Source organism: Pseudophryne corroboree, chromosome 10 (genome assembly GCF_028390025.1).
Source record: "Pseudophryne corroboree isolate aPseCor3 chromosome 10, aPseCor3.hap2, whole genome shotgun sequence".
Taxonomy (NCBI): Eukaryota; Metazoa; Chordata; class Amphibia; order Anura; family Myobatrachidae; genus Pseudophryne; species Pseudophryne corroboree.
Window position 1 is genome coordinate 344450149 of NC_086453.1, and position 15668 is coordinate 344465816.

General features: G+C 46.1%; 1 protein-coding gene across 4 annotated transcripts in view; it reads right to left on the reverse strand.

Moving 5' to 3' along the window:
* Nucleotides 1-15285, reverse strand: part of TMEM45B (transmembrane protein 45B) — a 68169-nt gene extending 52884 nt beyond the window's left edge. The window contains exon 1 of one of the 4 annotated variants that reach the window (XM_063941961.1): nt 15199-15285. The gene's annotated coding sequence lies outside the window, so the exon portion shown is untranslated. The other 3 variants (XM_063941959.1, XM_063941960.1, XM_063941962.1) reach the window with 3 other exon arrangements.
* Between the last annotated feature and the right edge of the window lie 383 nt (nt 15286-15668).

Genomic DNA, 15668 nt, shown 5'->3' on the forward strand with positions numbered 1-15668 from the left:
TCCAGGGAGTTTGCCACCCACAATCACACTGAGCAGGATCAGTGAGCACTGAGCTGAGAGCCCTGTCCACAGGGGCTCCACCTCCTGCAGGCTTATGCTGCATGAATCAGATCCATCCACTGAGTCACTGAGTCTACACAGTGTACAACTGTCTCAACTCACTGGCAGACTCAGGATGAATCATGATTCATGACATGGATCAGGCACAGCACTTACTGACTGGTGAGTCGTGACTGCTCCCTCCCCCCTCCCACTGGGTGTCACCTGGTATAGCCTCTGGCCAATCACAGCTAAAGACACTCAGCAGAACACACTGACTGAAGGACACACTGAGTTTCCTCCCTCTGAGAGAGGCTGCTGCTGCAGCTGTCTCCACTCATCAAACAGTGAGTGACTCGAATCATTCACACTTCCTGATGATTCGAGTCACTGTGTTGAGACAGTGAGTCAGTAGCCATCTCTACTCAGAAGAAGCAATTGCGAAACGTGCGTCAGGCCTCCCTGCGCACACGGCGTCCGCTACTGTTCTAATGCCGATGCAGTGAAACACAGATCTGACACACTCCCGGAAGGGACCGATCATTTAGATAGAGAAATGTGTATTTAGATAGTTTTGTGTACCACAGCAATTCAGCATGTTAGTGATTTAGGTGGATACGCTAACGTCACACCCCTCGAAGGGTACAATTATATATATAGAAAGCGTGCATAACTAAGCACACGGAGAGCAGTGTTTTAATGGGCTGTTATTATCAAACACACCTTACCATGAGACTCAATGTATGACATATGTTTATTTAGGTGGAATATCTTGTAATAAGAAATCACTAACAAACTCATACGAATCACACAGTAACAAGACACACTTTGGACTTAAATAGAAATCATGTTCTAATAGTTGTCTGCACGGACAAAAATTAATTCCACTGAAACAGCCAAAGCATTGTAATATGCACAGCACTGTGTAAGCCGCGAATAGACTGTGTAAGTGGATTACCAATAAAGGGTACAAACATAGTGTAACAATACTAATTAATTACCATCTGTGCTGCTAGAAGCTAACCTTATGAGAAATAGCAACTTATTGAAAAATTTGGAGCCACACATAAATTAGAATTAGATCGTGAGATTTATGTTGCTAATAAAAGATACAGATGCTGTGTGACCTTATGTATTAATAGCTACCTGTGCTGGTGGGAATTAATCCTAAAAAATCAACTACAACACTGAAACATAGGTGGGAATATACGAGTCACAGCTGGATGGGATCCGGTCTGAAGATCGACAGTGTCTAGGTCGACAATGTTTAGGTCGACCACTATAGGTCGACATGGATGGAAGGTCGACAGGGTTTCTAGGTCGACATGTGCTAGATCGACAGGTCGACATGAGTTTTTCACATTTTTTTTCCCCCCCATACTTAACGATCCACGTGGACTACGATTGGAACGGTAAAGTGTGCCGAGCGAAGCGGTAGCGGAGCGAAGGCACCATGCCCGAAGCATGGCGAGCGAAGCGAGCCATGCGAGGGGACGCGGTGCACTAATTTGTGATCCCGGTCACTTTACGAAGAAAACGACACAAAATAAAATAAAATCCACATGTTTACCTTTAGACCTGTCGACCTAGCACATGTCGACCTAGAAACCCTGTCGACCTTCCATCCATGTCGACCTAGTGACTGTCGACCTATAGTGGTTGACCTAAACATTGTCGACCTAGATACTGTCGATAAAACGAACCACACCCCAGCTGGATAGAGTGAGTGGTTTACGAATGAGGAACAGATACGTAATATAATGACATTTATTAGACTTAGCATTATATAATACATCCTCATTGTGTGGAAAGACAGAATAATAGCGAGCCCTGTCACCTATTATTACCAGCACACTCTACTATGAGATTTAATGAGTGACATATATACAGTAAAACTTCCTATATATAATTAGGGAAGGATACATACTAACTATGTTAATCATCTAGGTGGAGCAATTTGCAATAAAAGGGTGCATCAATAATCCACACTAACCACACAGAAATAAACTACACTGTGGATTTAAACAGAAACCATGATCCAAGAGCTGTCCGTAATGATAAGAAACGAATCTCACGAAAACAGTTAAAATAATGTAACATTCACAGCATCGTATGAGTCATAGCTAGACTGTGTGGCTGTAGACTGTGTGTAACCCATACCAGTGAAGAACACGGATACAGTGTGACAACATTATACCCCTTTTCCACTAGCTGTTTTTACCCGTGTTTTTGCACGGGGGCGCGCATCAACACGGATTTTTAGTAGGTGGAAACGGGTCAACACGGGTTGAGTGACCCGGGAATCCAACCCGGCTATTTACCTGGGTAGAACACGGTAATGACACGGATAGCGGTGCAGTGGAAACGGTCATTACACGTGTTTTCAGACCCGAGTAACGCTCTGAGACGCTGATTGGTGCTTCTGGGGCACTGGAAGATGATGTCATCCCTGGGAGACACGCTGGGCACATGCAGGCATTGAGGCAGCAAACAAAACACTCTGAAGTCGCGCTGGGTACATACAGATCTTTTTATTGCAGCAGCTTCCAAACAAACAGACAATATACAGCAGCAGAAGCTCCAGCACAGCAACATGGCTAGCCATATCTGGTCAGACACAGAGATCAAGGAGCTGCTTAATATTCGGGGAGAGGAAGAAATAAGAAGGCAGGTGACTGGAACAGTTAAGGATGCTATCGTCTACAAAGCTGCATCAAGCTGTCTGTAGCAGAAAGCAGCAGTAAACTGCAAACAGTCTGCGACTCCATGCTAGACACAGCTACTGCACCGGTGTCCATTGCTGCAATGCTGTGAGCAGGCCCCACCCCTCCCTTTTGGTCCTTTTGATGACATCATCTTGATGAGACAGTAAAAAGTCCATTTGTAATGACAGCAATAGGCTTTTACAGAGCTTACCCGGGTTAAGTGGAAACAGATCAGACACGGGAATAACCCGTGTCGAAGTGTAGTGGAAACGGGGGAGCCGACACGGGTTGTAGCCGTGTTAAACATCCCGGATCGGACACGGTACGTAGGTGGAAAAGGGGTATTATTAACAGCTGCTTATGCTGGTAGGAGCCAACTTTATGAGAAGTGGCTACAATATTGAAACATTTGGAGCCATACATGAGCTGTAGTCAGGCTGTATGAATTGTGCTGCTAATGAAGGACACAAACACTGTATGAATATTTCTATCAATAGTTGACTACATAGAGGAGATTTAACCTCACAAAACTAACTACAGCATTAAAGTATATGTGGTAATATATGAGTTATAGCTAGATTGTGTGAGTGCATTATAGATAAAGAACAGACAGGTAATATAACAATATCTATTAGACCCTGAGAACACAGCCAAGTGAGGACTGTTTCGTCCTTTGGGATAAATTAACTTTAAGGAGTCACATATACACTGTGTATAAATATAAATTAATAAAATCACCTATAAATACCTTGCTGTAAAGAAATGTATCTCTATATCAATTAGCATATCTGATAATATTGAATTATAATCTTTTTAGGAAGTACATATAACATTGGGTCACTGTGTCTATTTGGACTTTCATGTGGTACAATTAAAGAGAGTGATCACCCAGGGATCTTTGTGGCCACACTGATTCATTAAAAACCTCTAAAGTGATTTTCTTATATATAGACTGTATGTCAGCATATTTTGTCATACATGACTCTCATTGGTTACATCGAGAATAAGGAATAAAGAACAAGACGTGGATTGCTGGTAATTGTATAACATTTAATAATGAGTACACAACAAGACATGAATCACTGCTAGAAACTATATAACATTTATTAATAAACACAATAAAGTATACAGATATCTGCATAGCATAAAGGCATATAAAACTTACAGTTTGCGGGCGCCCTGTGTGCAGGAAGTCATATATTTTAGAACACTTTTCTTTCTCACCTTTATATTTTATCCTATATTTCGCAATGGTTTTTAATAATATGAATTAAAAGTTACATTTTATTATTATTAGTGTGCACCACTATCAGGCAATCTCGTCTTTCTCCTTTTTGTAACCATTTAAAATCCACTCGTTTTAGTGGTTCAAATGGGGCAACTTGAAGGGCCTTTAGGACTAAACTTAAGTCCCAAGGCACTGTAGGAGGAACAAAAGGACGTTGAATGTGCAGCATTCCCTGGAAAAAAGTGCACACATCCTGTAGGTTAGCAATTTTCTTTTGGAACCATACAGTCAATGCTGACACTTGCACTCTCAAGGAAGCAACCCTTTGTCCATTCTTAACGGAAGGAATGCTAGGACTCTGGAAACTCGGAAAAACCTAGGATCAAATTTCCGGTCACTGCACCAATGAATATAGGCTTGCCATATTCGGTGATTAATGCAAGCTGAGGAAGGTTTCATTGCTCTAAGAATTTTTTGAATTACCAGTTGTGAGAATCCTCTTGCTTTCAGGATAGAAGTCTCAAGAGCCACGCCGTCAAAGACAGTCGATCCAGGTGCTTGTGATAGCAAGGACCATGAGACAGTAGATCTGGACGTTGAGGGATTAGGAATGAAGCATCCATCGACAATCTCTGCAGATCTGTGTACCAATGTCTTCTGGGCCAAGCCGGAGCTATTAGTATCACGGCGCCCCTTCCTTGTTTTGCCTTTAGCATCACCCTGTGTAACAGGGCGATTGGTGGAAACACATAGGCCAGACAAAAGTCCCATCTCACTGACAGGTCATCCACAAAGATCACTTTGGGATCCTTTGTTCTTGACCCGTGTGCGGAAATTTGTTGTTCTGACGGGACGCCATGAGAGCTATCTCCGGTAACCCCCATTTGTCTACCAGAATCTGGAAGACCTCGGGGTGTAAAGCCCATTCGTTTGCATGAATGGCGTGTCGAAAAAAATTCCGCTTCCCAGTTTAGGACTCCCGGAATGAACACAGGGCTGGAAGATGAAGTTCTACCAACTTGAACGTGTGACTTACCTCCTTCATTGCGTTTTTGGCTGCGAGTTCGTCCCTGATGGTTGAGGTATGCTACTGCCGTTGCATTGTCTGAGTGGATTTGGACTGGTTTCCCCTGAAGGATGTCCTTTGCCTGAATAAGTGACATATATATGGCCCGAAGTTCCAATATATTTATTGGCAGGCAACTCTCTTCCTTGGTGCACTGCCCCTGGTAGCAACTCCTTCCTGACAACGCTCCCCAGCCTTGAAGGCTGGCATCCAATGTCAGAATTTCCCAATCTGATATCCAAAAGGTTCTCCCTTTGTCCAGATGGGATATCTGCAGCCGCCAGGCTAATGACCTACTGTACTTACTTCCAGAGGAAGGACCATGGTCTGCGTTTTTATTGTCTGATGAAAGCCATTCCATTTGGAAAGGATCAGATGTTGCAGGGGCCTCGAGTGGAACTGAGCGTATTCCACCATGTTGAATGTTGACACCATCAACCCCATCAACGCATTGCTGCGTGAATGGTTACCCTTTGACTGTGTAGCAGCTACTGAATCCTTAACTGAATTTTGGATATTTTGTTCAGAGGTAACCATGTCTCTGCAAACAAGCTATTGCCTGCCGCAGATGACACTGAAGCAATTCCTGAGATTGTGCCAGGATTAATAGGTCATCAAGGTATGGAAAAATCCTTATCCCCTGCTGGAAGAGATAAGATGCCAGTACCACCATAATTTAGGTGAACACTCTGGAAGCTGTGGCCAGTTTAAATGGTAGGTCCTGAAACTGAAAATGTTGCTAGAGGATAGCAAACCTGAGATAGCACTACATGAAGGTAAGCATCCTGGACATCCAGGGATACCATAAAATCCTCCGCCTCCATGGCCAAAGTAATGGAACGTAAAGTCTCCATATGAAACGGAGGCACCCAAATGTACTTGTTCAGCACTTTGAGACTCAGTATGGGCCAGAACGACCCATTTGGCTTCTGGACTACAAACAGGTTGGAATGAAAACCTTGTCCTTGTTGTGCAGGAGGAACTGGAATTATCACTCCTGACTGAAGAAACTTCTGAACTGCCTCATGCAAATCCCTGGTCTTCATTTCCACTGAAGACGGGCTGGTACAACAAAACCTCTGAGGAGGGTGTTTCTTGAAAGCAAACGCATAACCGTGAGATACCGCTTCTTGCACCTAGGCATCTGTGGTAGACTGCTGCCAGATCTGTGCAAACTGAAGAAGCTGGTCTCCCACCCTGGGGTCCCCCAGGTGGGGGCCCGCACCATCAGGCTGATGGTTTATCTTATGATTTGGAAGCCGGTCCTCTGGTAGCCCAGTGCTTTTTAGACTTACCAGACTTGTCAGATATAGACTGTTTGCCATAACTCTTTCCTTTTGCTTTTCCTTGAGTATGAAAGGGCCGAAAAGTGGAAATCTAGGCTTGGTTTTATGTATGAAAGGAAACTTCACTTTCTTGAAGTCTGCTTCTGACTCCAAAATACTGTTTAATTCTTTACAAAAAAGAATATCTCCAGTAAAAGGCAAAGACTCCAGCACCTTCTTAGATTCTGAGTCAGCTTTCCATGTATGTAGCCAAACCGCTCTGCAAGCTGCTACTGCTGAGGCTGATGCCTGAGGGGCAGATGTACCCATATCCAAGGTGGCTTCTTCCTTAAAAATAGCTGTCTGTTTGATATGTGCAATATGGAATTTTTGCTTTCTAGATGCCGTTGAAAGGTCATCCTCCAATGCATCAGCCCAGGCTGCCATCCAAGCCATAGCCATGGCTGGTCTTATGATTGCCCCAGACAAGGAGAAAATGGTTTTAAGAAAACCATCTATTTTCCTATCCGTGACATCATTTAATGATGTTGAAGGCAGAGGTAATGTAGATTTTCGCATAAATCGGATGACACGTGTATCTACTTTGGGAGCCACCTCCCTTTTTAAACAGTCCCCAGATGGAAGAGGATAATGGGAATTCAAATTCCTTGGATTTCTGAACTTCTTACTGGGTGTAACCCAAGCCTCTTGCATAATTTCAGTCAGCTGTTCTGACCCAGGAAACTTAGTCCTAACTATTTTGGGATGTTTAAACACAGGTGCCTTAGATTTTAACAAAGGCTCCGCTGCCTCCTCTAAGGATAGAATGGCCTTCCTCCTCGTCTCTGTATGCAGACCCGGAGTGCGATGAGTCCTCATCCTCCGACAAGTCCTCATCCTCCAACCAGTCCTCATCCTCCAACGAGTCCTCATCTGAAACATGTGTAGACTGTGAAGATGTTGTTTCATGTCTATGTGATTTACTTACCACTGGCCTTTCAGCCTGTTTCTGTTGAGAGGCTGCCGATTCCTGTACTGGATGTGATAACCACAGGTGGAATGTTGAATGTAAGGGTTAATAGGGTAACCTATCCCTGGTATAGGAGCTGGCATTATCTGCTCAAATATACTGGATAATGACTGTGCAAAAGTAGCCCATGGGGGTTCAACCTGAACCTGTGCCTGCCTCGGATTATTCAAGAGGCTTTGGTGAAAGCTAAAACAAATTGCACATAATCCATGACATGAGTGTTGGTGCTGCTGTGGAAAGTGTATCCTCCTCACCCTTGCCTCTCTTAGATATGATAAATAAATCCACCCACTTGTCCCCCCCCTTCCTCATTCCGACACTCACGCCTGCAAGTTAACTTTATTACATAGAGGGGATATTTTCATAAAAAATTAAAATGTCCATCATTATATGGATTGTTAATTACTTAGGTCCCCAAGATTTGACAAATCTCCCCCTTAGTGTCTAAGGGCCCCCCTCGCCCAACCCCATTTCAGCTACCAATGTGTGCTGCTGTGTATCCGAGTACTCTTAAGGCACCCATACATCACACATGTATTAGGGGCAATGGGGTAGATGTATTAAGCCTGGAGAAGTGATAAAGCAGTGATAAGTGGAAGGTGATAACGCACCAGCCAATCAGCTCCTAACTGTCAATTTACATATTAGAGCTGATTGGCTGGTACGTTATCACCTTGCACTTATCACTGCTTTCCACTTCTCCAGGCTTAATACATTTGCCTCACTGTCTTGAACCCCCGACAGCTGGGATGGGAAATTAGGTACGGTATATTACATATGTTGAAAAATCCCATTTCCCCTATCCCAACCTTTTTCTCATTTTTAGCATGTGTCATTTCCCCGATGGATCGCTGATCATCGCTGGCTGCCATTCTGCGAATGGACTCTGACATGGTGTGAACCACTGCTATAGGCTACAACTGGCAATGGAAATGCCTGAAAGCATCCAATGCATAAACAGATTATAAATAGATTACTGAAAGCCATCTGAGCCTTAACTCATTAGTTTCACATACACTGCACAGGACACAATCCGGTTTTTCAAGCCTCTTAATCTGATTCTTCAAAACTTGTCTGTGGCAGTTTAGCAAACAAGAGACAGACAATACCTCTTACAACCATCCACTTCCATACACACATAATGTAGCTGCTGCTACACCAACAACGAAACCTTGTTGCAAAGTAAGATCACCAATAATGCTAGCTGATGACGGATAAGGTGCGTTTGCACTGCTCACCTCTACTCTACTACTCCCTACAATGTTACTGGTAGGTGTACATGCTCATTTACATACAGCACACATACAATCCCAAACAGTACAATTACTTCTACTTCTGCTCATGTCAGTGACTCCAGTCCTTACAGATTTCCTTTAAGGAAAAAATGCAATATGCACCTCCTCCCATCTGGATGAACCACTGCCCAGGGAGTCTCCCTGAAATAGTAGCAATCTCTGGGAGTCTCCCTGAAATAGTAACAATCGCCCTCATTCCCCGAAGAGTCAAGCAATCTCCCTGATTGCACTTTACCCCCTTTATGTGGCTGTTACATACTTGGTAAAAAAACAAAAACAAAGATATACATTCATTTGGCATCACTAGTGCCATACCTCTGCTTTGATTAGTAGGCACAATGGGGCAGATGTATTAACCTGGAGAAGGCATAAGGAAGTGATAAACCAGTGATATGTGCAAGGTGATAAAGGCAGCAGCCAATCACATCCTAACTGTTAATTTACATATTGGAGCTGATTGGCTGGTGCCTTTATCACCTTGCACATATCACTGGTTTATCACTTCCTTATGGCTTCTCCAAGTTAATACATCTGCCCCAATGATCTCTATGGCTACATGCATTTCTAAATAAGGTTTCTCATGGGGATGCGGTCAAGATGGCAGCTGTTGGGATTCCGGCATTTGAAATACCGACACCCTTCAGAATCTTGACATCGGAACTCAGAAGGGGTTAGGATCCCGATGCCGGAATCCCAACAGCCAGCATCGCGAAAGAAAGTATCCCCATGATCTCGGGATTAGGGCAGGGGTTTTAGATTAAGGCGTCTGGTGGGGGGTTTAGGCTGCTGCGGGTTGTGGGGAAGGTTAAGGGTTAAGCAGTGGAGAGGGTGAGGCAGGGTTAGGCATCCCCGGGGGAGGTAAGGGTTAGGCTGCAGGGGAAGGAGGGTTAGGTTTAGGCAGCAGGGACGGGGGTTAGGATTAGGAACCTCAGCGGGTGGGTTAGGGTTTAGCACTAAGGGGGAGGCAAGGGTTAAGATACGGGAAGGAGGGTTAGGGGTGTGTGGAGAGGGGAGAACACCCCTTACTCAACCCTATCTGTCTTTTCATCATCAGGATCCCGGCTTCGGTTTTACAACTGCCGGGATATTGTACCGATTCCTTTTCATGGCTAATGTACAGTATATGTCAAACAACGTAACGGCTTTGGGGCTCATATACATTTCTATGCAAGTCAATTTTAATACATGCCTCCCAGGCGGCGCACTTAAATGCCGCGCTAATAGGTGTTGTTTTCACAATCTCCCTAAAATGCTTCTACAAAAGTAGACAAGTATGATTACTGCCGTCTGCCCCAGCAAACTGGGAGAGATCTGCTCTACAATGATCCTCCAGGTCTCACAGCCTGACCTGTGGCGTAAACTGCTGCGGAACGGGATAACCATCTGCACATTTGTGTAGTTAATGAATAACAAACATTGGGGGTCATTCCGAGTTGTTCGCTCGTTAGTTTTTTTTCGCAACGGAGTGATTAGTCGCAAACTGCGCATGCGCAATGTTCGCAGTGCGCCTGCGCCAAGTAAATTAGCACAAAAGTTTTTTATTTTACTCACGGCCTAACAAAGTTTTTTCATCGTTCTGGTGATCGTAGTGTGATTGACAGGAAGTGGGTGTTTCTGGGCGGAAACTGGCCGTTTTATGGGAGTGTGCGAAAAAACGCTGGCGTTTCTGGGAAAAACGTGGGAGTGTCTGAAGAAACGGGGGAGTGTATGGGCGAACGCTGGGTGTGTTTGTGACGTCAAACCAGGAACAAAACTGACTGAACTGATCGCAGTGTAGGAGTAAGTGTGGAGCTACTCAGAAACTGTTAAGAAATTTCTATTCGCAATTCTGCTAATCTTTCGTTCGCAAATCTGCTAAGCTAAGATACACTCCCAGTAGGCGGCGGCTTAGCGTGTGCAATGCTGCTAAAAGCAGATAGCGAGCGAACAACTCGGAATGAGGGCCCTTGTCCAAGCTCCCTGGGTGATGATAAACATATTCCACTGCTCTTGCCCCCTACCTAAAACATATGACCATTCTCTCATGAGACAGCATAGAATGTTGGTGTACATCCATTACATATTACAAGCGATAAGGTACCACTCCCCCCAGCTGAATGACTTAATGCCCATTTATCCACAATCTGTTGTCACACTTCCTCTTCTGAGAGCCTGGCAAAGCCAGAAAGTGTTATCAGCGAGCAGGAACAGGTGTTTTCCTCCACGCAGAGTCTACCTGTCTATTTGTACAGCGTACACCTGGGTGAGGGCTGTTCCCTGTACAACACATTACAGTACTTTGGATCCATATTTTCACGTGATTCACACGTTATATCCGCTCTGCAGGTCTATTAGTAATGTGACTACAAGAACAGGGTGTCGCACTACAAGTGGAATTGTCTGCCACTCCCATGAATGCAGGTAGGCGATCAGTCACACAGGTCCTTAATTATCTCTGCACTCTCTCCAGCAGGTGCTCTCTCCCACCAGGGACACTTTCCAGGTGTAAATGACACCGTTTATATTTTCTAGTAATACGGTTCTATGAACAGGATTTAAGACCTGTATAAAGCTACCCATTTTCATCAAGACAGTGGCACCGCAGCTGCCAACTGTGTATAAATTATTAGGGAATATTTGTAACACACAAACATGCAAATGTCACAAAACACTACAATGTAAAATAACATACTAACTGCATGCAACTATAATGTATGTAAAGAAAAACACTGAGGACCAACAAGATTTTGTTATGAAAACTTTGGAAAGTAATTTGGATAATGTAAAAACTATTTGCTGGAAGGATGAAGTCTCGACTCTCACCTGTGTGCTGTCTCTCCTGCCTTCACACACCTCTACTCTCACATGTATGCTATCTCACCTGTCTGCACACTCCTCCGACCTCACCTGTGTGCTGTCTCTCCTGTCTTTACACTCCTCCACTCTCACATGTATGCTATCTCACCTGTCTGCACACTCCTCCGACCTCACCTGTGTGCTGTCTCTCCTGTCTTTACACTCCTCTACTCTCACATGTATGCTATCTCACCTGTGTGCTGTCTCTCCTGTCTTTACACTCCTCTACTCTCACATGTATGCTATCTCACCTGTGTGCTGTCTCTCCTGTCTTTACACTCCTCTACTCTCACATGTATGCTATCTCACCTGTGTGCTGTCTCTCCTGTCTTTACACTCCTCTACTCTCACATGTATGCTATCTCACCTGTGTGCTGTCTCTCCTGTCTTTACACTCCTCTACTCTCACCTGTGTGCTGTCTCTCCTGCCTTCACACACCTCCAATTACACCTGTGTTCTATCTCACCTGTCTCCACACTCCTCCGACCTCACCTGTGTGCTGCCTTTACACTCCTCCACTCTCACCTGTGTTCTATCTCACCTGTCTCCACACTCCTCCGATCTCACCTGTGTGCTGCCTTCACACTCCTCCACTCTCACCTGTGTTCTATCTCACCTGTGTGCTGTCTCCACACTCCTCCAATCTCACCTGTGTGCTGTCTCCACACTCCTCCAATCTCACCTGTGTGCTCTCTTTACACTCCTCCAATCTCACCTGTGTGCTCTCTTTACACTCCTCCAATCTCACCTGTGTGCTGTCTCCACACTCCTCCAATCTCACCTGTGTGCTGTCTCCACACTCCTCCAATCTCACCTGTGTGCTGTCTCCACACTCCTCCAATCTCACCTGTGTGCTGTCTCCACACTCCTCCAATCTCACCTGTGTGCTGTCTCAACACTCTTCCAATGTCACCTGTGTGCTGTCTCCACACTCCTCCAATCTCACCTGTGTGCTGTCTCCACACTCCTCCAATCTCACCTGTGTGCTGTCTCCACACTCCTCCAATCTCACCTGTGTGCTGTCTCCACACTCCTCCAATCTCACCTGTGTGCTGTCTCAACACTCTTCCAATGTCACCTGTGTGCTGTCTCCACACTCTTCCAATCTCACCTGTGTGCTGTCTCCACACTCCTCCAATCTCACCTGTGTGCTGTCTCCACACTCTTCCAATCTCACCTGTGTGCTGTCTCCACACTCCTCCAATCTCACCTGTGTGCTGTCTCCACACTCTTCCAATCTCACCTGTGTGCTGTCTCCACACTCCTCCAATCTCACCTGTGTGCTGTCTCCACACTCCTCCAATCTCACCTGTGTGCTGTCTCCACACTCCTCCAATCTCACCTGTGTGCTGTCTCCACACTCTTCCAATCTCACCTGTGTGCTGTCTCCACACTCCTCCAATCTCACCTGTGTGCTGTCTCCACACTCTTCCAATCTCACCTGTGTGCTGTCTCCACACTCCTCCAATCTCACCTGTGTGCTGTCTCCACACTACTCCAATATCACCTGTGTGCTGTCTCCACACTCCTCCAATCTCACCTGTGTGCTGTCTCCACACTCCTCCAATCTCACCTGTGTGCTGTCTCCACACTCCTCCAATCTCACCTGTGTGCTGTCTCCACACTCCTCCAATCTCACCTGTGTGCTGTCTCAACACTCTTCCAATGTCACCTGTGTGCTGTCTCCACACTCCTCCAATCTCACCTGTGTGCTGTCTCCACACTCCTCCAATCTCACCTGTGTGCTGTCTCCACACTCCTCCAATCTCACCTGTGTGCTGTCTCCACACTCCTCCAATCTCACCTGTGTGCTGTCTCAACACTCTTCCAATGTCACCTGTGTGCTGTCTCCACACTCTTCCAATCTCACCTGTGTGCTGTCTCCACACTCCTCCAATCTCACCTGTGTGCTGTCTCCACACTCTTCCAATCTCACCTGTGTGCTGTCTCCACACTCCTCCAATCTCACCTGTGTGCTGTCTCCACACTCTTCCAATCTCACCTGTGTGCTGTCTCCACACTCCTCCAATCTCACCTGTGTGCTGTCTCCACACTCCTCCAATCTCACCTGTGTGCTGTCTCCACACTCCTCCAATCTCACCTGTGTGCTGTCTCCACACTCTTCCAATCTCACCTGTGTGCTGTCTCCACACTCCTCCAATCTCACCTGTGTGCTGTCTCCACACTCTTCCAATCTCACCTGTGTGCTGTCTCCACACTCCTCCAATCTCACCTGTGTGCTGTCTCCACACTACTCCAATATCACCTGTGTGCTGTCTCCACACTCCTCCAATCTCACCTGTGTGCTGTCTCCACACTCCTCCAATCTCACCTGTGTGCTGTCTCCACACTCCTCCAATCTCACCTGTGTGCTGTCTCCACACTCTTCCAATCTCACCTGTGTGCTGTCTCCACACTCCTCCAATCTCACCTGTGTGCTGTCTCCACACTCTTCCAATCTCACCTGTGTGCTGTCTCCACACTCCTCCAATCTCACCTGTGTGCTGTCTCCACACTCCTCCAATCTCACCTGTGTGCTGTCTCCACACTCTTCCAATCTCACCTGTGTGCTGTCTCCACACTCCTCCAATCTCACCTGTGTGCTGTCTCCACACTCTTCCAATCTCACCTGTGTGCTGTCTCCACACTCCTCCAATCTCACCTGTGTGCTGTCTCCACACTCTTCCAATCTCACCTGTGTGCTGTCTCCACACTCCTCCAATCTCACCTGTGTGCTGTCTCCACACTCTTCCAATCTCACCTGTGTGCTGTCTCCACACTCCTCCAATCTCACCTGTGTGCTGTCTCCACACTCCTCCAATCTCACCTGTGTGCTGTCTCCACACTCCTCCAATCTCACCTGTGTGCTGTCTCCACACTCCTCCAATCTCACCTGTGTGCTGTCTCCACACTCCTCCAATCTCACCTGTGTGCTGTCTCCACACTCCTCCAATCTCACCTGTGTGCTGTCTCCACACTCCTCCAATCTCACCTGTGTGCTGTCTCCACACTCCTCCAATCTCACCTGTGTGCTGTCTCCACACTCCTCCAATCTCACCTGTGTGCTGTCTCCACACTCCTCCAATCTCACCTGTGTGCTGTCTCCACACTCTTCCAATCTCACCTGTGTGCTGTCTCCACACTCCTCCAATCTCACCTGTGTGCTGTCTCCACACTCTTCCAATCTCACCTGTGTGCTGTCTCCACACTCCTCCAATCTCACCTGTGTGCTGTCTCCACACTCTTCCAATCTCACCTGTGTGCTGTCTCCACACTCCTCCAATCTCACCTGTGTGCTGTCTCCACACTCCTCCAATCTCACCTGTGTGCTGTCTCCACACTCCTCCAATCTCACCTGTGTGCTGTCTCCACACTCCTCCAATCTCACCTGTGTGCTGTCTCCACACTCCTCCAATCTCACCTGTGTGCTCTCTTTACACTCCTCCAATCTCACCTGTGTGCTGTCTCCACACTCTTCCAATCTCACCTGTGTGCTGTCTCCACACTCCTCCAATCTCACCTGTGTGCTGTCTCCACACTCCTCCAATCTCACCTGTGTGCTGTCTCCACACTCCTCCAATCTCACCTGTGTGCTGTCTCCACACTCCTCTGATCACTCCTGTGTGCTGTCTCCACACTCCTCCAATCTCACCTGTGTGCTGTCTCCACACTCCTCCAATCTCACCTGTGTGCTGTCTCCACGCTCCTCTGATCACTCCTGTGTGCTGGCTCACCTGTCCGTCTACACACTCCTCCGAACTCAGCAGGAAGATGTGTAACAGGTGAACATCCCAGGACAGCCTGGGGGAGGTGTACACAGTTATGTGACCTTCGCACAGAATGACATAAGCATAGTAAATCCACTTCTGTTTGTGTTAAACACGCTAGAATTATTCCATTAGTTTCCATTTTACAGTCACTTGGGCTGCTCACTAAACAAAACACAATTGTGTGAACTAATGGTAAAACTTGTTTTACCAGCCCTGCATGTGTACATGTAATGGTCGTAATTATACATCAGGAATAAAAACTTGATACATATATAAAACAGGGTTATCAATGTTATATTAAAATGGGCAGTATGATAAAAATACACACTGTATATGTATTCTAAACATTAAAATAGACTTATACTCAGATGGCCGGGGCGGGGGGGGGGGGGGGGGGCAGGTGAGTTCCAAACTCTCAGCTACCACTTCATTCG